The 22,545-nt window shown below is 32.8% G+C and overlaps 1 pseudogene; it reads right to left on the bottom strand.

Annotated features, from left to right (window-relative positions):
* Positions 1-14,435: 14,435 nt before the first annotated feature.
* Positions 14,436-17,649, bottom strand: LOC108464017 (bifunctional L-3-cyanoalanine synthase/cysteine synthase D1-like; annotated as a pseudogene).
* Between the last annotated feature and the right edge of the window lie 4,896 nt (positions 17,650-22,545).

Raw genomic sequence — 22,545 nt, 5'->3', positions numbered from 1 at the left:
ATTCTATGATAATTGTGCGCCTTATTAATTCCATGAAAGGATCCATTGGTAAACCTTTCTTTTTCTCCAGACTGTTAAAGATGTTTGGGATGCTATGAAAGACACTTATTCAAATTTAGAAAATGTTTCATAGATCTTTGAGTTAAAAATAAAACTCTAGAAGGCCAAGTAAGTTACTTTTTATTATAACGAGATGATGTCTATTTGGCAAGAATTGAATCAATGTTATAATGATGAATGGGAGTGTCCTAGAGATAGTGTAAATGCTATTAAAAAAGAAAAGAATAAGCAAGCTTATTTATTTTTGGCTGGTTTAAATAAAGAATTTAATTAAGTGAGATCTCGGATCTTAGGAAAAAAACAGCTTTCAACACCCCGTAAGATTTTTTTATGAGGTTGGAAGAGAGGAAATAAAGAGAAAAGTAATATTAAGGCCAAGATTTGAAGGTAACTGTAATACCCCTACTCGTACTCATTGCCGGAATAGTGTACGAGGCATTACCGGAGTTTACGAATTAAATTTTTTTTTTTATATTCAATATAGCCCCTTTATAAATATCTAACCTTCCCTGCAATCTTAAATCGAGACCAATCCACATCAACCAAATCAATTCAACATATTTTCAAGATAAATTCATGCATATTTATAAGATAACGTCATCACATATCTAAAACCAGGTTTGTTAACCATACTAATGGCTAACTTTACAGTCATTTCACGTTAACATTTACTTTGTTAGCTTATACATGCCTTTGATTTCCAAAATAAAGTTTCTTTATATACCGAAATCCTGAGGTTGACAGTGTGATGTGTCTCTGACCAAATCCGACCTCCGAGCTCTTAACACTACAAAACAGGGAAAAAGGAAACGGGGTAAGCACTTTGTGCTTAGTAAGCTCATGTAACAAGAATTATACTTACCTAATATTTTCAATACAATACAATAAACATCCATATATCCATTAAATGCATTATTACCCTAATATGCACAAACTCAACATTCAAGTTAGTACAATAATTTCCATGTACTAATAATATATACTATGATTAATGAGCTCGTCAATACCATGATTTCCATTTCCTTGTTATTTTTCCATATTTATCCCGTTGAATTTCTTGGAATTTTCGATGGATTTTCAGAGGTACACTTTTAGTGTACAATTCCGAGTCTATCAATTCATATTCATGTGCGCACATTTCCATTTCAGAGAGCACACTCATGAACCTCAACCTTACAATGGGATTACCAGTCGAGCTAAATCCAGCGACAATTACTCTAATGAGCTTGGATCGAATTACAGTCCAGGCTAAATTCAGACCTAATTCGGATTACCCGTCCGGCTAAATCCATTTTACACATATTCTTCGGAGGGCTATATCAGATAGGATCACCCGTCCGGCTTGATCCTTTTTACCGTCAATTCCTTTTCAGAGATCCATCGAATTTTCCTTTCATTCAACCGAGATTTCTTCCCATTTTATCAAATATATCAATGTTTCATTAATTTTCATACAATGAACACTCAAATCATATTTGTAGCGACGTAAAAATTAGCTTTAGCTTCGGTCGCTAATTGTGGCGATTAAAAACTTGAAAATTGAAATTTGATTTAAAATAAACCGGGAGTCGCCACCGATCCTTTTTTCTAGGTGTGATCGGACACCTATTAGATTTCTTTTTAAAAACGAGAAAAAGGCCGAGTTAAGGTCTACGTTAAAAGCCAGAGAAAAATTAGGGTTCAGGAGTTGGTTACACGCGAGGAAGGTATTAGCACCCTCGCGACGCCCAAAAATTGGTATCTCATAAACAAGTGTTGTCTTGATTTTCAAAAATATGAGTTCAAAGTAATATTCAATCGTGATCCGATTCAAAAGACGAAAACTTTCAATTTTTGATTTCCTTTTTTTGAGAAGGGTATACCGATTAAACACGAACCGACAAATTCCACTCAACATAGCAATGGAACCGTCGACTTGGTATTAAACCGATATGTTGCCTTTGATTATCGAAATTAATTTAGAAACAAGAACGTGATTTTTTAAAACGTGTAAGACAAAATGAATACAGAAATAAATAAACAAATGAAAGGACTAGGTATACATATTGAAGCAAATGACAAACATAACAAAAATATTAAAACAATAACCGTGCATGCAAGATTAAATATGACAATAATATCGAAAACGGAAAAAAACATTGAATATACATATGTAAAAGTGACATTACGAATATATACATAAAAATAGGGATGAAAAGATTTACATAATAATATTAATATGTGTACATAATATATATATACATATAATAAAATACATGTATTGATAATATATATGATAAGAATAAAATAAATGTAATAATATACATATAAGAATATAAAATCTAGTTAAGACTATGGAAAATATATAAAACGCATTATGATTTAAAAAGGTAACATTGAAAATATGTATATACACAATATAGAATCAGAATATATATATATATAATACATATTAAAAGGATACATATAATATACATGTACTTCAAAATAATGTTAAAAGAGTAACTATTAATTATATTGCATGAAATATACATATACATTAGAAACGATAACGACATAGAATGAACTTACTAGTACATTACATGGATATGTTAAATGCGTGGGTATAAATAAATGGGACATTAGAAATACTCAATATGTATGGTGTTCAAAATATATACATAACATAATATATATAAATATATATACATAACGTAGTATTAAAAATAAACATAATATATATGTTGAAACTAATAATAATAAAACCGTCGATAATACTTAATAAGTGTATGTCTATACACTGAAAATATACTAATAATACATAAAGTATAGTATTAAAGCACATGTCTTTAATATAAAAATACATATATATATAATAATATAATATTGAAACATTTACAAAATTTATACACAAAAAAACTAATAGTAATGCCACATGTATACATAAATATATTAAGTATATACATACATAAAATATACAATAATATAACAACACTAATAATAATAATAATGTAAAAGTGACAAGGATATTGGATAAATATATAAAATAAACAAAAAAAGGACTAAAATTAAATCACAAACGAAGTTATGGGGCCAATTTAAAAAAGACAAAAATATGGGGCCTATTTGAACACGGGTAAAACCATGGGGTATTAAAAGTGCAATATTTCAAACTTTCCAAAACGCTGCGCAGGTAAGGGACCAGAATGAACTCGGAGCAAAACTATTGGGGCCGAATTAAAATAAAATAAACTTGATTGTAAATTATCAGAAAAGCGGAAGGGCCAAACGCGCAATTAATCCTTCCGCTGTAAAAACATGCGGATCCTGACCTGGAGCGGGTCAGGTCGACCCGACCCGCACTAAAACGACGACGTTTTAATTATTTAAAGGGGGGGACCAAAACGCACCGTTTTGGTCCCCTATATAAGCAAATTTTTTTTTTCATTTGAAACAGCTGAGAGAAAAAAAAAAAAGGGGGAGGGGAGAGGGAAGCCCGGAGTGATTTCCGGCCAAGGGGGAAGGCTCCGGTCCGATCGCCGGACCGTTGCCGGCGCCGGCCACCGCGTGGTAATTTTCTATTTTTTTCTTTTTTTTTTGCTTTTTATTTCTTTATGTTTATTTGTAAATTTTTATGTATTTGTGGTGAAAAAATGGACTTAAAACAGTTATTGAAATGAAGAATTACCTTCGGTTTTACTCACTTTTGAATCTTCGATCTTTTGTATTCTGCCTGCTTGGATGTTATTTTGTGTTCAAACTCTAATTAGGCTGTTATTTTTTGCTCTACAACCGAACCTTTCTGTCGTTTTTATTTTTTAAGAAACAAAGAACAATCCCCCCTCTTTACAGATTTTCCATTTCGGCTTTATAGCCGAATGTTCCAAAGAAGAGTACAAAAAATATTGTTTCTTCCATTCGCTACTGCTCTGTTGCTGCTGTTGTTTTGTTTCCTTTTTGCAGGTACAAAGTTTGTTGTCATGCGTACGGGGTGTGGGCATGGCGTACGAGGACTGTGGAGGTATGGGACTGTTGTAGTGGAGGTATGGGGCGTGGCAGACGTCGGTGGTGACAGAGTCAAGTGGGCACCGAATGCTAGGGGGGCTGGTAGTTTAGGTTATTGGGCTTCGGGTATATGGGTTCAGGGATATTGGGTTCTGGTTGTAAATGGGGTTTGAATTTTGGGTTGGCTGATGTATTAGTTAGGCTTAATGGGTATTGGGCTGTTTAGGTTAGGGTAGGTTAGTTGGGTTTTGGGGTTTAATGGGTTAGAGATTTAATGGGGTTTGAAATTGGGTTGAGGGATTATAAAATTGTAAATGGGTTCTCTGTAATAGTAGTTAAAATTGGCCTGTACAATATTCACATCAATAACATACAATCTCAAGCATTTCAGAATATAATTCAAGTTACACGAACTTACTTTGATACTTGTTTGTAAACAATAAAAATCTACTAATCCCGAACTTTTTCCTTTCCTCAATCTAGCTTCGTATTTGAATCTTCCGGATCTAAATAAATAAATTTAATTATCAATTTAATACATTTCATGTTCAAATGCAACATTCTCTATAATTCAACTATTATTTATAGTTCATTCAAAGCTGTCTACTTGAGTCATAGTCACTAAATTATTTATAACTTGAGATACGGAACTCCAAATTAAGATCTGTTAATTTTCCCTGAAACTAGACTCATATATATTTTTACCATAAAATTTTAAGAATTTTTTGTTTAGGAAATAAGTACAATTTATTCTTTAAAGTCACCCCTGTTCTGCTGTCGACAGTTCTGACCCTTCTTCACTAAAAATTAATTATCTCTTCATAAAGAATTCAAATGATGTTATCGTTTGTTTCTCTTAAAAATAGACTCATTAAGGATTCTATACATATAAATTTAAGCCCCTAATTGTTTTTATTAAATTTTTTATGATTTTTCAAATTCAGAACAGGAGAACCCGAATTTATTCTGACCTTGTCTCACAAAATTCATTATATCTCAAAATTTACAAATCTATTTCTTACACTATTTCTTCTATGAGAAACTAGACTCAATAAGATTTAATTCAATATTTTTTTCATCTTCTAATTCGATTCCTACAATTTTTGGTGATTTTTCAAAGTTAGACTACTGCTGCTGTCCAAACTGTTTTAGTGCAAGCTGTTTATTACCATTTTTCCCCTAAGCTTTTAATAAATGATAATTTCGTCCCTACTCAATTAGCCTCTCAATTGAGCTGATTTTTCTCAATTAACATTTTATTCTATCACCTTAAACTATTTTACAACCTTTAGGAATCATAATTTCAGCAATAGACTTTAATTCCAAGTATTTTCACAATTAGGTCCTAAAAATCAATTTCTATTGAAATTACCTAATAAAATCATCTCATAAACAAATTAAAGCTTTAATTTCATTCTATTTCATCATAAACTTACAGCACTCAACCATGGTGACTTTCAATTTCATCCATGAAATAAAAACTAATGAATTTAATAGTAGGACCTAGTTGTAAAAGTCTTAGAAACACAAAATTACAAGAAAAAGCAAGGATTAACTCACTTGGTGCAAAATTATGAAATACCAGCTTAGAGAACCCTCCTATGGCGTTTTTAGCTGCTGGAATTGAAGAGAAATGAAGAGAAATCTAGATATTTCCTATTTAGTCCTAGTTTTATTTAGTTAATTTTGCAATATTCCAATTTTACCCTTAATTTATCAATTTTTCTGCTGATTTCATACCCTTGCCGTCCAGCCCAAATAACTTTTGGGTCTAATTTCCTTTTAAATCCTTTCTCATTAGACTCTTAAGCTATTTAATCACTCTAGCAACTTTTACACCTATTACAATTTAGTCCTTTTCATTTAATTGACTATCCAAACATTAAAATTTCCTAACGAAATTTTAATACCACATTAATAACATTTCATAAATATTTATAAAATTATTTTTGACTCGGTTTTACAAGATAGAGGTCCCGATATCTTATTTTACCCAATTTCTTCAATAATTTCTTTTTTTAACTAATCACTAAATCGATAAAATTTTCCTATCAATATTTTCATACGATTTTCCTATCATATCAATTTTCAAGCAAAAATATTGAAATAAATTTTTCTTTAAATCGGATCTATGGTTACGAAACCATTGTTCCAATAACCTTGAATTTAGGCCATTACAGTAACAATCTACTCTTGTGACGGTTAAAAATAATGATGACAGTGAAAAAAGGAAAAAACCTTGGTGCGACCACTACAAAAAATATTGGCACACTTGAGAAACATGTTGGAAACTCCATGAAAAATCGACGAATGGGAGAAAAAAGAGTGGCAATGGTCATGGTTCACAATTTGAGGATAGCAGAGCTTTCTAAATAACTAATGAAAATCATGAGCAGCAAAGTTCTCTAGAAGGGTCTCCATTCACTAAGGAACAATTAGAGCATCTACACAAGCTTCTTCAACCACCACAGTTTCGGATGAATTCTTTTGTTCCTAACTTATCCAGCAGTCCTTCTTCCTCCTTTGCCCAATCAGGTACTGATTTTTCCTTTTTTTCAGTGTCAAGCCTTGTAAAACAAAAACGTAGATCGTTGATTCTAGAGCTAGTGATCACATGACTAGTAGTCATTTTCTTTTCTCAACTTACACACATTGTGCAGGAAACAAAAAGATCAAAGTAGCAGATGGGTTGTTCTCGGCAATAGCCGAGAAAGGCACTATTAAAATTTCACCTTCGTTGGTTTTACATGATGTTTTAAATGTGCCAAATTTAGCTTGTAATCTCATATCAGTCAGTAAATTATCTCAGTCCTCGAATTATCGTGTTATATTTGACTTCTCTATATGTAAATTTCAAGACATGGTCTCGGGGAGGATGATTGGCAATGCTAAAAAATCAGGTGGAATTTACTTTCTAGGTGACAACCATCAAAGTTGACCAACAACAACTCTATATTTAAACTCTGTTTCTAGTTTTGATAAGGTTATGATTTGGCATTATAGGCTTAGACACTCTAATTTTTACTATTTAAGACATTTGTTACCTAATCTATTTAAAAATTAAAGTCCTTCTTCATATCATTGTTAATTTTTTGAATTGGCTAAACATCATTAGTGTAACACCCCGTACCCGAGACCGTTACCAGAGTCGAACACGAGGTGCTAACCGACTAATTCATTTACTCTCGCAGTCCAATTAAAAATTTTTCCAGACGACTGGCTAACTGCGTCACTGTCACCTTAAAAATCATAACTTGAGTTCCACAACTCGAAAATCAGATTCGTAATTTTTCCCTGAAACTAGACTCATATGTCCATCTACATATTTTTTCTTAGAATTTTTGGTCGGGCCAATTAGTACAGTTTATTAGTTAAAGTTTCCCCTAATCCAGGGTTCGACTACACTGACCTTCACACATTACGAATTGGATATCTCCCTGTACAGGGCTTCAATACTAATTCCGTTTGTTTCTATAGAAACTAGACTCAGAGAGGAATCTATACATATATGGCATGACTCCTAATTATCTCTGGTTAATTTACAATGAATTTCCAAAGTCGGAACAGGGATTCCAGAAACCGTTCTGGCCCTGTTTCACAAAAACCTAAATATCTCTTAACATACATCTCATATGACCGTTTCGTTTCTTCCATATGAAAGTAGATTCATCAAGGCTCATTTACATAATTTATTCACTATTTAATTCCATCTCTACTATTTTTAGTGATTTTCACATCCACATCACTGCTGCTGCCAGCATCTATTTTAGGGTAGACTTTATCTAACACATAGTTTCTATGACTCAACTAACCCTCTTGCATATATAGTCCAAAATATAATCAAGATGAACCATTCTAATGGCTGATCGTTGCAAACATTTCCATGCCTCTTAATGAGCATATACATATCGAATGATTATAACATTATGCTCAAAACATTTATAAGCCATTTTCGCATGGCTATCTAAAATTATACAAATCCAAAGGGTCCATGACCCACAACAAAAGGGGTAGTCCTATACATTGACCAAAATATCCTCTCACTACTAGTCTATTCCATACATGCCATAAGATATTCCAAAACGTAGCAGTACCAAACGGTGGGTAGTGATAGTGTGACTAGTTGCTGACGATCCCCGAGCCTGTAGCTTCCAATGAGATCTATAAAACAAAGGAAACAAAGTAAACAGAGTAAGCATTACAATGCTTAGTAAGTTTTAAGCAGTGTCAACAGATAACAACCAAATCATAACATAGTTGTTCGTATTTTTATTTCACTCTTCCTTCGGGCATACTATCCCTTTTCCGAATATGCACATCTCATCATATACAATAGGCAGATAAACTCTCACATAAAAGTGAGCTCATGTGACATAGATATATCGTATGATTTCACATAACCTCTCACACTAAACCGATGTCACATAATCATAGGAATAGTCCCATAGATTGCTCTCGTGTGCATCATATATAAACTTGGAGTACATACCTGTTTAACCTTTCGCATTGCGTATATTTATAAGCAATTCTTATTACGAAGTCTTACCCGGACATAATCTCCACACGTAGTCATCGGGTCTTACCTGGACATAATCTCCACACGTAGTCATCGGGTCTCACCCGGAATATATTTCCAAGTTTCATGTACATTTAATCACATGTTACAACATTCACATTAGCCATTCGGCTTTACCACACATACACATCACACATATATTTCACATTAGCCATTCGGCTTTACCACATATACACATCACACATATATTTCACATTAGCCATTCGGCTTTACCACATATACACATCACACATATATTTCACATTAGCCATTCGGCTTTACCACATATACACATCACACATATATTTCACATTAGCCATTCGGCTTTACCACATATACACATCACACATATATTTCACATTAGCCATTCGGCTTTACCACATATACATATCACACATATATTTCACATTAGCCCTTCGGCTTTACCACATATACACATCACACATATATTTCACATTAGCCATTCGGCTTTACCACATATACATATCACACATATGTTTCACATTCATCACATCGGCCATTAGGCCTTATCACATATATACTCTTTCACATTCATCACATTGGCCATTAGGCCTTATCACATATATATACACCTTCACATTCATCACATCGGCCATTAGGCCTTATCACATATATACATCTCCTACATATTTCATATTTTTCTTGTACATCAATTTCAGCAATAGCTCATAAGCAACTCAAATAATTTCATCAAAGTTTACAACAAAATCACCTATTCACCATAAGCAGTTTTCTTTTCCTGAGCAACAGTCGCTAAATTGTTTATAACTGGAGCTACAAAACTCAAAATCAATTTCCGTTAATTTTCCCCGAATGTAGACTCATGTATCTTTCATCCATAAAATTTTCAGAATTTTAGGTTTGGCCAATCAATACCAGATTTTTCTTAAAGTTTCCCCTGTTTCACTGTTTGACCAATCTGACCACTCTTCACTACGAATTAAATTTTTCATTGTACAGAATTCATAATGTGTTTTATTTGATTCCATTTGAAACTAGACTCATTAAGGAGTCTAAGCATATAAATCTTATCTCATAACCATTTTTGTACAAATTATAATGATTTTCCAAAAACAGAACAGGGGATTTCGAAGTCATTCCGACACTGTCCCGCACAACTTTAAATATCTCTTTATAGGAATTTCCTTTGCTTCCACGGTCTCTTTTATAAGAAACTAGACCAACTAAGCTTTGATTACATGTTTTATTCAGCCTATAATTCCACACCAACAATTTATAGTGATTTTCTAAAATCACATTACTGCTGCTGTCCAAGCAATTTATTACAATTTGCTCTTAACTTTCCAAGTCCAAACACTTATGAACTTACCATTTGGGCTTAAGACATATCATGGCCACATCATATCTTATCAAATCAACTCATTATGTCCTATTATGATTGAATTTACTCAACGATTAATCGCTTAAAACTTACCTCGGATGTGGTCGAACGATTTCGTGCTATTCGATCACTTCTTCCCTTCCCTTATCCAACTTGATCCTCTAGGCTCTTGAGCTTAATTAAACAAACAAATTGACTTAATCATTTGAGCATCGAAAAGAGGAATACAAGATACTTAGCCAATATATATACTCATTAGGCATCAAAGTCGCATATGTGCGAAATCATGAATCGAACTCAACACATTAGTTAATATTCCTCTTAGCGAATTTTCTAAGCCAAGAATAGGCATCAATATGCTTGCCTCTAACCGAATGCATGCACACCAATTTCCCCTCATGTGGCGAATATACATGTCCATGTTGAGGCCAATTATACACTTAATACCACACAAAAACAGCATACATTTTACTACTAACGCATTACATATCGTAGCTCAATACACCTCTCTCATTTACTTCATAACCGAAACATCATCACAAGCAAATATACACTTGAAATAGTATATATGTCATACCAATACATCATGTGCAAACATATATTCATGTAGGTGCAAGGGCGAATTCTCAAGTGGCTTATATCCAAATATATACACATATCCAAAGCTTAAATCTTACTTACCATGCAACATGCATGAATCATACTTATGGATATACCATGGCCGAATACCACAACACCATAATTTTGGTCATGATTAAACAAAGAACTTAGTATCTCCTTCAAAAATGCTAAAAGAAAATCTAAGAGTCCTCAATCCCCCATCACATGTTTCATTATCAAGCTTGATATTTAGCATGCAATGGCATTAACACCACATTCACTTTGGCCGAATTTCATTCCCATGACATAGCAAAGATTTGAACCATGGGCTAACAAGAACATCAAGCTAGCAACTAAAAACATGCATGAATCTCATGGCACAACCTCAAACATACCTTAATCTTGATGCAAGTATAGCCAACCTCTTCCTAATCCTCTTCAAAACCAAACATGAAGCAAAATTCCTTCCTTCCTCTAGTATTTTCGGTCAAGGGAGAAAAATGGATGAACAAATTTTTTCTTCTCTTTTCCTCAATACACGGCAAGGGGGTTCACTCACACATTTTTTTTCATTCTTTATTACCCATACTTATTTGTTTATTGTTTCTCCCTAATGCACCAACAAAACATGTTTCATGACATGTTTTGCCCATGATTCCTTGTCATGGCCGGCCACTAGAACTTGGGGGGGGGGAAATTTGACATGCAAGTCCTCCCCTTTGACTACATGCACTATTAGGTCCTTATAGATTAGCCTTTCACTTTTCAAAAGTGTCACACAAGTCCTACTAATTGAATTCACATGCAATCGGCTAAATCGAAACTTGAAATTTTCACACATTCATAATTACATATTCTAGACAATAAATATTACATTCAAACATTTCGGTGACTCGATTTAGCGGTCCCGAAACCACTTCCCGACTAGGGTCAATTTTGGGCTGTCACAATTAGTCATTCTTTTCACCTCAAAAATATAAAGCTTCCAAACATTTTTCGTTTATTCATAGTGATGTTTAGAGACCTTCAAGAGTCTCAATTTTTTTAAAAAAATGTTGGTTTGTCATATTTATTGATGATCATACTCGCAATTGTTGGGTTTTTTTATTAAAAGATAAGTCTGAAGTCAAAAATGTGTTTCAATCTTTTTATGCTATGGTGAAAACACAATTTAGTGTGAAAATAGAAGTATTTAGGAGTGACAATGGTGAGGAATTTTTTAGTGACCAATTAGGCATTTTCTTAACCAAACATGGAATAATCCACTAAAGCTATTGTACAGATACACTACAACAGAATAGGATTGCGGAAAGAAAAAACCGTCATCTTTTGGAAGTAACTAGAGCCTTGATGTTCACTAGCAAGGTCCCATGTTATCTTTGGGGAGAAGCCTTATTAACGACCTCATATCTTATTTATAGAATGCCTAGTAAAACTCTAAACTGTAGAACTCCCTTTAGTCTTTTTAAAAATAGTTTTCCTAACTCTAAATTGATCACAGATTTACCTTGCTGAGTTTTTGGGTGTGGTGTTTTTGTTCATCTTTACAACCAAGCTAAACTAGATCCAAAAGCAAAAAAAAAAAAAAAAAACAAATGTGTTCTAATAAAAAGGGGTTACAAATGTTATAATCCGATTAGTAGGAAGATTATTGTTACCCTAGATGTCACATTTGTTGAAACACAATCTTACTTTGATTCTAATCTTCAAGGAGGGAATTATAGCAAGTAAGATTCAATAATTGATAATAAAAAAAAAACTAGGAATATACAACATAAGGATTCTAATAATGGGGAAGGCGAATTTATGATCAACATAGAAATTAATGATGTTAATGTTGTTAATGAAAAGGACTTGAATGATGTTAATGTTGTTAATAAAAAAGAGTATGAAGGTGTAGTGTCTAATCATGAGAACAAAAAATAAACAAAGGAGTTGCTGGTTTACTCAAGAATAAATCGAAATCAAGAAAGTGGAATCCAGCAGATTCACCACCAAGAATCCGACCTGCAAGATCTTATCAAAAGTTCAGGTAAAACTCATAGTCCAACCAATGAATTTTCTGATCTAGATATTCCAATTGCTAAAAGAAAATGTGTTAGAAATGTTGTCAAATATCTCATGTCTGACTTTCTATCCTATAAAGTCTTGTCTTTGACATTCTCAGTCTTTATTTTGTGTCTCGATATTGTGGAAAAACCCAAAAATATAAAAGATGCTTTACAGGTTCCTAAATGGAAGGAGGTTGTTTTAGAGGAGATGCGTGCTCTTGAAAAAACATGTATATGGGAAACAGTGGAATTACCTGTATGAAAAAAATAATGAGCTGTAAATGGGTGTTTACAACCAAATTCAAATCGGATGGATATTTAAATAGATACAAAGCCTGACTGATGGCTAAAGGGTACACTCAAACATACAAAATAGACTATCTTGAGACATTTGCTCTAGTAGCCAAGTTAAAATTCTGTTAGAGTTCTTTTATCCATTATTGTTAATCTTGATTAGTCTTTTTAGCAGCTAGATGTGAATAAAATTTTCTTAAATGGGAAACTTGAAGAAGAAGTTTACATGGATTCTCCTTTAAGTTTTGAAGAAAAATTTGAAACTCAAGTATGTAAACTCAAGAAATCTTTGTATGGTCCAAAGCAATCTTCTTGAGCTTGGTTCGAACGATTCACTTAGGTTGTTAAAAAACAAGGTTACTCACAAGGGCAAGCTGATTACACAATGTTCTACCAACACTCACAAAAAGGTAGAATAACATTTATTATAGTTTATGTCAATGATATCATTCTTACAGGAGATGGTGTGGATGAAATAAGGCGTCTCAAGGAGTATCTAGCATTGGAGTTTGAGATCAAAGACTTGGGTCCTTTAAAATACTTGAAATAGAAGTTGCTTGATCAAATAAGGGTCTTTTGGTCTCTCAGAAAAAATATGTAATTAATCTTTTAAAGGAGGCTAGGATGAGTGGTTGCTGCTCAACTGATACACCAATTGATCCAAATGTAAAATTTGGAAATAAAAAAGGACGATTAGTTGATAAATGACAGTACTAGATATTAGTTGGTAAGTTAATTTACTTATCAGATATAATGCCAGACATAGCTTTTGCAGTTAGCTTAGTAAGTCAATTTATGTACTCTTCAATGGAGAAACATGAAGAAGCAGTATTTCGGATTCTGAGATACTTGAAGAGTTCACCTGACAAGGGCTTATTCTTCAAAAAATCCGAACAAAGAAGAATTGAAGCTTATACAGATGCAGACTGGGCAAGCTCAATAATAGATAGAAGATCTGCATCAAGATACTGTACATTCATTTGGGGAAACCTTGTGACTTGGCGAAGCAAAAAATAAACTGTTGTAGCAAGAAGTAGTGCAACAACTGAGTTTGGATCAAAAACTCAAGGAATTTGTGAAATTATGTGGTTAAAAAGAATTATAAAAGAGTTGAGGAAATCAATAATTTCACCGATGAAGTTGTACTGTGATAACAAAGCTGTCATTAGTATTGCTCACAATCCAGTTCAGCATGATAGAACTAAACATGTTGAGATTGATAGACACCTTATCAAAGAGAAGATTGAAGAAGGCCAAGTCTACATGTTATTTGTTCCTTCAAAACAACGTATTGCTAACATACTTACCAAAGGGCTTTCTAAGACAAGCTTCGATTTTATTGTAAACAAGTTGGGCATAATTGATATATATGCACCAACTTGAGAAACCCCATATATTTTGGGGATAGTTTTTAAATTATTTAGGTAGATAAATCATAGAATAATATATTGAGATCATTACGAATATTTTATTTTATCTTTTAGTAGTTTATTAGAATAAGAAAATTATTTTTATAATTAGGTTATGAGTTTTTTCTATCTAAATTCAATTTTGTACTTAATAAAATTTAGAACAGTTTTATTAAATACTCTCTTTTAAAACTTTCAATACACATACCCATATTTAATATTTATCTTAAACCCGAATAACATAGAACACAAACTACAGAGAAAAAGGAAGAGGTAGACATAGTTCATAGTGGAATGCAAAGTACAAAGAATTTGTGATTGAGTATAACAATGGCATCAATCAATGGGCATGTTTTCTGCTTCATGCCTTAGGGACTCAAACATTGCAGACGACAGGTAACGCTCACCCGCACTGGGGAAAATTACCTGATATAAAAACAGAGAAGCTCAGGTGGTAGTCGTATATAACCAATTAAACAAATAAAAAAACATGACCATTTTGGGTCATATTTCCTGCTTATGTTTCATGCCTATGTTCAAGTATATATCACCAATAGTATAGAAAAAAAGTGAAGAATCCGAATAATATCAAGAATTATTATAGCCTATAAGATATAGATAAACTTGAAGAAGGGAATGTAACTCACAACTATGAGTTTGCCAGCATTTCCTGGCCTCTTTGCCAACTTAATTGCAGCTGCTGTATTAGCACCAGATGACATACCAACCTGTCAATATTATTCATATGACCAAGAAAATAAGGACAAAAGAAGAACAAGTGATCTAGAGGGTCGTAAGAATTGATTAACGATTACAAACATACCAGTAAACCAACTTTCAAGGCTATCTGTTTAGCAGTTTGAATGGCTTCTTCACTGGATACCTAAGAAGTTAGAACAGCAATAAGTACTATGGTCAACATACAGGAGAAGCAATGGTACTGTTATCATGAAAGAAACGAAAAAATCATTAATTTTCAGAAACCGAAGCAATTGCAACGTTTCATTGAACTGTTTCTAGGAACTACTATGGTCATCATACAGAAGAATCAATGGATCAGATGACTGATGTGCAAAGTTTCATTGGTCTGTTCCTAGGAAGCTACCATGGCCTTCATACAGGATAATCAATGGATCAGACGATTGATGCTTGCCATGGCAAACGAAAACTGTTTATTAGAAGGGAAACAAGTACTATCCTTGTGACAAAAACAAAAGTTCATTAATTTTTCAGAAATCGAACCAATTGCAAAGTTTCCAAAAGCTGTTTGAAATATTGAACATGCTGTTGAGACTTACCTGGACAACTTCATCAAGGAGGCCAACATCCAAAACATCAGGGATGATACCAGCACCAATTCCTTGGATCAGATGAGAGCCTTTGACATGCATCACACAAGCAATACAATGAAGGAAATAGTTAAGTACCAGATATAGCACGAACCACATAAAAAAGGATGAAAGTGACTTGAAAATTTACCAGGTTTTCCACCGTTCAAGACTGCACTTTCAACAGGTTCTACCCCATATACCTATACTTCGACAAAAGAAGAATATGATCTTATTAATATAACAACAAGGACATAGGCTCTTGTCTAAATTTCGGTCTCGAATGGGGAACAAACCTTGATCTCTTTGCTTTTCTCTTTATGGAATCTCCCTGCACCTGTTACTGTACCACCAGTCCCTATGCCTGCAACCAGTACATCAACTTTCCCTTCCGAGTCTTTCCATATCTCTGGACTGGTGGTTTTGAAATGAATCTTAAACAAAGAATTCGTTACTTCTTTTAAACATCACCTGATGAAACAGTAGAAATGTTATAACAATAAAGATGCTACCTGAGGATTGGCAGGGTTTGCGAATTACCATAGCATGTGACCGTTAGGTGTGTTCTTCAGTATCTCGTCAGCCTTGTCTAATGCCCCCTTAAAGCCCTTGGCTGGGTTTATGAGGCATACTTCAGCTCCAAAAGCTCGAAGAATATTCTCCTCTCGATGCTCACAGAAGCTGGCATTGTGACAATAACTTTATAACCCCTAGCTGCTCCAATGAAAGCCAATCCAATGCCGGTATCACCACTGGTAGGCTCGATAAGGACACTCTTTAACCAATATTATTTCAACATAAGCAGAACAAATGAGAAGTTTGTTAGCTTAAATACCCCTCATTTGATCAAAAGTCAACTGAAGCAAAACTGCAGAAGATATCATGATAACAAAATCTTACGAAACAATCTAAAATTGAAGTGTTCTCAGATCTATACTTCCTTCCCGGTTAGGTTATCATCACTTAATACGCATTAACCCGAAAGCTAAACCGAATAAGGTACCATACCAAGCAAAACAGAAAAATAGACCATACTATATTAGATCATAGGATCTATATTTCTTCCTGGTTAGGTTATCAAACAATCACTTTATATGCATTAATCCGAAATATGGTACCATACCTTCCCTGGTGTAATCAGGCCCTTATCTTCTGCATCTTTAATCATACTGTATGCAATCCTGCACATAGATAAAACAATGACCAAAGGTGTTAATTTGCAGGCAACACTTTTCCAAGATGCTGTGAACAATGTACAAAATCAAAAATGCAAATGAAAAAAGAGAGCATATGCCTGTCTTTAACACTGGACAAGGTTCCATCAGCTCGAGCTTGGCAGCAATTCGAGCACCGCAGCCATCGATGATATGGTTCAGATATACCATAGGGATATTACCTATTAACTGCAAAAGCCGCAAGGAGATTAAAAACAAGTTGGCAGAATATTAATGGCAACAACACCAACAGTATTAAATGACAGAAGAAGAGACATTACTTCAGCAACATCTTTCTCGATTGCGCAATTTCCCTCCATGACCGATTCTCACTGAATTTCCTCAATTTAATCGAAAAGACCCTGCTATTTAACAAAAGGAAAACAAGTGGTTCTTAATGCAAAATCAAAGCTACTGAAACTATTTATAAAGGGCATAAACAACAAGATGAGATAACAAGAAATACTCGTTTCCCAAGTTCTTCAATCAAACAGGTAACGGAAAACAGAAAAAAAAAAACACCCAAAAATGTCAAAGAATCAAATATCAAAATAAATAGTGGGTGGAGGAGAGGGGACCTTTGGATATTTCAACAATAAACAAAAAGAAAAAAAAATTATAAAAAAACTCGTATATAGTAAAAACAAGTAAAACAGCAGTTAAGCCTTTGGATGTTTCAACAAGGAACAAGGAGACCAATTATGCATTGATATTTCACCAACTCCCATCACACTTTGCTTTGAAGTAAGCAATTTTTCTAATATTCTTGCTTTACTTTACCATGGTCAAATTCTAAAGTCAAGCTTAGCATACTGTGAAGTCAAGTTTTATATTTCTGGTAAATTTAGAATTTTTTCTTTATATTTTTATTTTCAAAATTTAATTACTTTACTTTTAAAATTTTAAAATTAAATCTAATTATTAATACTGTTAATATTATTTTATTAAATTTAATTTTATTACAATTTTTTAAATTACCTAATGAATATAATTTTTATTTCAAAATGTTACATTAATAAATTTAATGGATAAATTTAACCGTATTAAAATTAAATCTACATTTTGAAATCTAAAAATAAAAAGACTAAATTCTTAAAAATAAAAGTATAGTAATTAAATTTTAAATTTATAAAGAATAAAAGGACTGATAGTATATTTTAACAATTACAATTATTATATTTTGTTATTTAATTGTATTTATTTAAGTAGATTACAAAGAATAGTTATGATTTGCGTTTCTTAATGAGTAATTTATAGTTTCTAATGTCAAGTTTACACTAATTGTAACATTTAAATAAGGATTAATTTATTTTAAATATTAATTAAGTAATTAGATAAAATAAAATAAAATATTATGTGATTAGATAATATAAATGAAACATAAAACATATAAGCTGTCATTGCGACAATAACTTTATAACCCCTGCCGGCTGCCCCAGTGAAAGCCATTGCAATGCCGGTATTACCACTGGTAGTGTCGATGAGAACACTCTACATAGCCGATATTATTTCAATATATGCAGAAGAAACGGGAAACTTGTTAGCTTAAATGTTCCGTGTCTGGACCATTCCATGTGGAAAATAGCCCTCATTTGATCAAAAGTCAATTGAAGCAAAACTGCAGAAGATATTACGATAGTCTTCCAAAACAATCTGAAGTTTTAACTGTTCTTGGGTCTATATCTCATCCTGGTTAGGTTATCAAACAATCACTTCACATGCATTAACCGGGAAGCTAAACTGAGCAAAGCATCTTCGAATACGGCACCATACCTTCCCGGGTGTAATCAAGCCCTTATCTTCTGCATCTTTAATCGTACTGTATGCAATCCTGCGGATCGACAAACAATGAACAAAGGCATTATTCTGCAGGTAACAGTTTGCAAGATGCTGTGAAGAATGTAAAAATCAAATGTAAATGAAGTTTATGCCTGTCTTTAACAGTGGAGCAAGGTTCCATCAGCTCAAACTTGGCAGCAATTCGAGCTCCGCAACCATCGACGATATTGTTCAGATATACCATAGGCGTGTTACCTATTAACTGCATAAGCCACGATGAGATTAAAACAAGTTGCAGAAGACTAATGGCAATATCAACAACACTTAGATGATTAAGAAAAGAAACATTACTTCAGTAACATCTTTCCTGATTGCATATTTGTCCTCCATGGCGGACTCTCAGAATTTCCGCAATTTAACAAAGGAAAACAAGGTTTTCTTATTGCAAAACGCAAGCTTCTGAACTGTTTATAAAGGGCATCAACCCGCTCAGATAAAGAGGAATAGACAAGAAATACTTGTTCCTCAAGCCGTGGAAACAGAAGAATCAGTCAAACATGTAATGAGAAAAAGGAAATCGAAAACACCCAAGAATGTAAAAAGAATCAAAGAACAAATCAATAGTTGGTGGGGATGCCTTTGGATATTCCAACAATAAATAAGAAGACAAAAATAAAAGAAGATAACGTATAAGAACATTTTAGCAGTGAAGTGGTCACTTTACATGGTCAATGAGTTATCAGTGATGAACAAAAGACAAAAATAAAAGAAGATAACATATAAGAACATGTAGAGTGGCCACTTCACTGATAACTCATTAAAGTGGCCCCTGTTCACTAGGTTACAAAGAAGAGTATTTCTAGTTACATTCTTAAAATAATGTATTGTGTTTCCATGGTTCTAGTCAACAGTGTATGCACTTGCCCACTGTTGTGGAAAACATTTTCTTCTTTTTGTTTGCTTGAATATCCGCATTTGACACATGAGTATATTGATAGCATAAATAACGATTTAAACGTTATAATATTGTAATATCTTATACCCAATTTGATTGTCAAACCCGAACTACGAAATGTAACAAATAAATTCGAAACAATCAAATGTAATTTAAAACATTAAAATTATCATATAAATATACACATTAATTATTAAAAAAATGAAAACGGAACTAAATTGAGCTTTAAAATACAATAGATTAGATTCAAGCATGAAAAAAGACCAAACTGGAAATTATTTCAAAGCTTTGAACTAAGTATCGAAACCAAAGAAATAAGTATCTATATTTTTGTGATAGGTATCGATACTAAAATTGATATCAATACCATTTTGGCATTATGTAATTTGAAAACACTGTTCATTTGGGGACCAATGCATTAATACTTTTATCGAGATGGTCAAAAATATCAAGTTTGAAAGTTCAATTCATGCCCAAACCTATATATTAATTCATAGATACAAATAGGTACACATATGACTTGCATAAAACTCACTCAATCCATTACAAACATGCCATGATTCAACCATGATTTACGAATTATCTTACCTATTATAATTAATAACTAAGTATGCAATTAGGTACCATAATCCTAATACTAACTAATATGCCATTTGACACCATCACAACCAAATTCAAAACTTAAACTCAGTTATACATACAAGCATGTATCATCGTAGTACAATTTACCTTTGTACATACTCAAAATATACCATATCATTGAAACAATTTAATTTAATGAATGCATATACTACAACTATCAAATTTACATTTACCATACATTTCACCCAAGATTACCATTTCTCAACTAATTCATGATCCATAATCAAGCATACCATCACCACACATGTAATCATCATTTACTCTTTATATACATACCATTGTAATCATTAAATTCATCCTTATGAATGACAACCATTATAACAAATTATAACTTCAACTTATAACTTTAAACCATCAATCCGAAATAGCCTATGTACATACCATACAACCATTTAAAACACAAACCTTAATCAAGAACCAAAATATTAACATTCAAGAATGACCAAAAATGATTCACCTATATACATGCCACAGAATCGAGTTTTAAACGATAGAAAGACTACTGAATCAATACCAGGATGTATGAGCTTCTTGACGATCCACCTGACACGTTCCGCAAGTTGACACTACAGGGAAAAATGAAATAAGGGAGTAAGCATTACAATTGCTTAGTAAGTTCACAGGTATTAACACCAAGTAACTTACCTCAAGTTATAATTATACACTACTTGCTACTTAACTTCATAAAGTTTGCCTATCGTGACAAATTACATATAAAAAAAGGTGAGTTCAACAATTATCAAACCATATAGTAACTCAATCATATAATATTCAATTCACTTATCCAACATTTCATTACCATTCGCAAAACAATAATCATTTAAATCAATTCACTATCTTAACTTATCATACAATGTATTTATCTACAAGACATCTCATTTCAAATTAATGCCAACATTGATTTTCATTTCATAATTTGAAATCTCAATCCAGAACATAGAAATTCAACTTTGTACCAAATAAATATTGAATGTCAATTAAATATCAATCACTATTTTATTTCATAATACTAATTTTGAATCACATTCATCAATTTATCATGTTTTCATATTACCCCCTTGGTTTTATATAACCGATTATCAATATGTATATGTATCATCTGATCATCATATCATCACATTTCACAAAAAAAACATTTCATTTCACATTTTTCTTCCATTTCTTATCCATTTGTCATCTCAATAACGAATACCACATCTCACATTCAATTTTACGATTTCATGGATTTCAAATGCTTATTCATTATCATCAATTTTTTTTATCTTTTATCTCCCTATTAACACGACTGGACTCATACAGATACACGATCCAACCAACACATCAGTTTGGCACCCAGTACCTCATTGGATAAACTCGAAGCAAATAGTTGCGCCCAGCACTATAAATAGGTTTGACACCCAGTGTCTCATTAGTTAAACCGAAGCAAATTAGCACCCAGTGCCTCATCGAATCGTCGCCAAAGTAACCCTGAACTCTTCCTATCTTATGGCATGCCAACTATATCCGTCTCTACCCGAACAGTTAATAGAGTATTCATTACTCAATTTACTATCAATCAATCAAATCAAGAATTTCATACATATATCATAGCTCATCAATAATATTTGCTATATTTTTTAATCTATTCAATTCAGTTCTTTTCACATACAATTAATTTAAATCGGCCAATTTAAATCGAATCAATTTAACTTATTTTTATCGAATTATCACTTTATCACATAACATAACTTATTTCAATCCAATTCAAAGTCAATTCCTTAATTTATCGTGTAACACCCCCACGCCCGAAACCGTCACCGGATTCAAGCTTGAGGTGTTACTAAACTTATCTTACCTTTTAAACAACTCTAAACCACTTATTTTAATTTTTGGAATAAACTGTTTTTCTGCGTCATGGTTGCTTAAAAATTCATTTCTCAAGTTTCAAAACTCGAAATTAAGATCCGTAAATTTTTCCTGAAACTAGACTCATATATCTATCTACTAATTTTTTTTTAGAATTTTTGACTTGGCCAATTAGTACAGTTTATTAGTTAAAGTTTCCCCTGTTTCAAAACTCGACTGCACTGACCTCTTCTTACTACGAACCATGTTTCTTCCTGTACAAAATTCATACGACTAAACCGTTTGTTTTTATTAAAACTAGACTCAACAAGGATTCTAACAATATAAATTACACTTTCTAATTAGTTTTTTAAAATTTAAGGTGAATTTCCAAAGTTGAAATAGGGGATCCAGAAATCGCTCTGACCCTGTTTCACTAAAACTCAGATATCTCATAAAATATAATACCTTTACCTGTTTTTCTTATTCCATAAGAAAATAGACATAA

This window comes from Gossypium arboreum, chromosome 13 (assembly GCF_025698485.1).
Source record: "Gossypium arboreum isolate Shixiya-1 chromosome 13, ASM2569848v2, whole genome shotgun sequence".
NCBI lineage: Eukaryota > Viridiplantae > Streptophyta > Magnoliopsida > Malvales > Malvaceae > Gossypium > Gossypium arboreum.
This window is presented reverse-complemented; position numbering and strand designations above follow the sequence as displayed.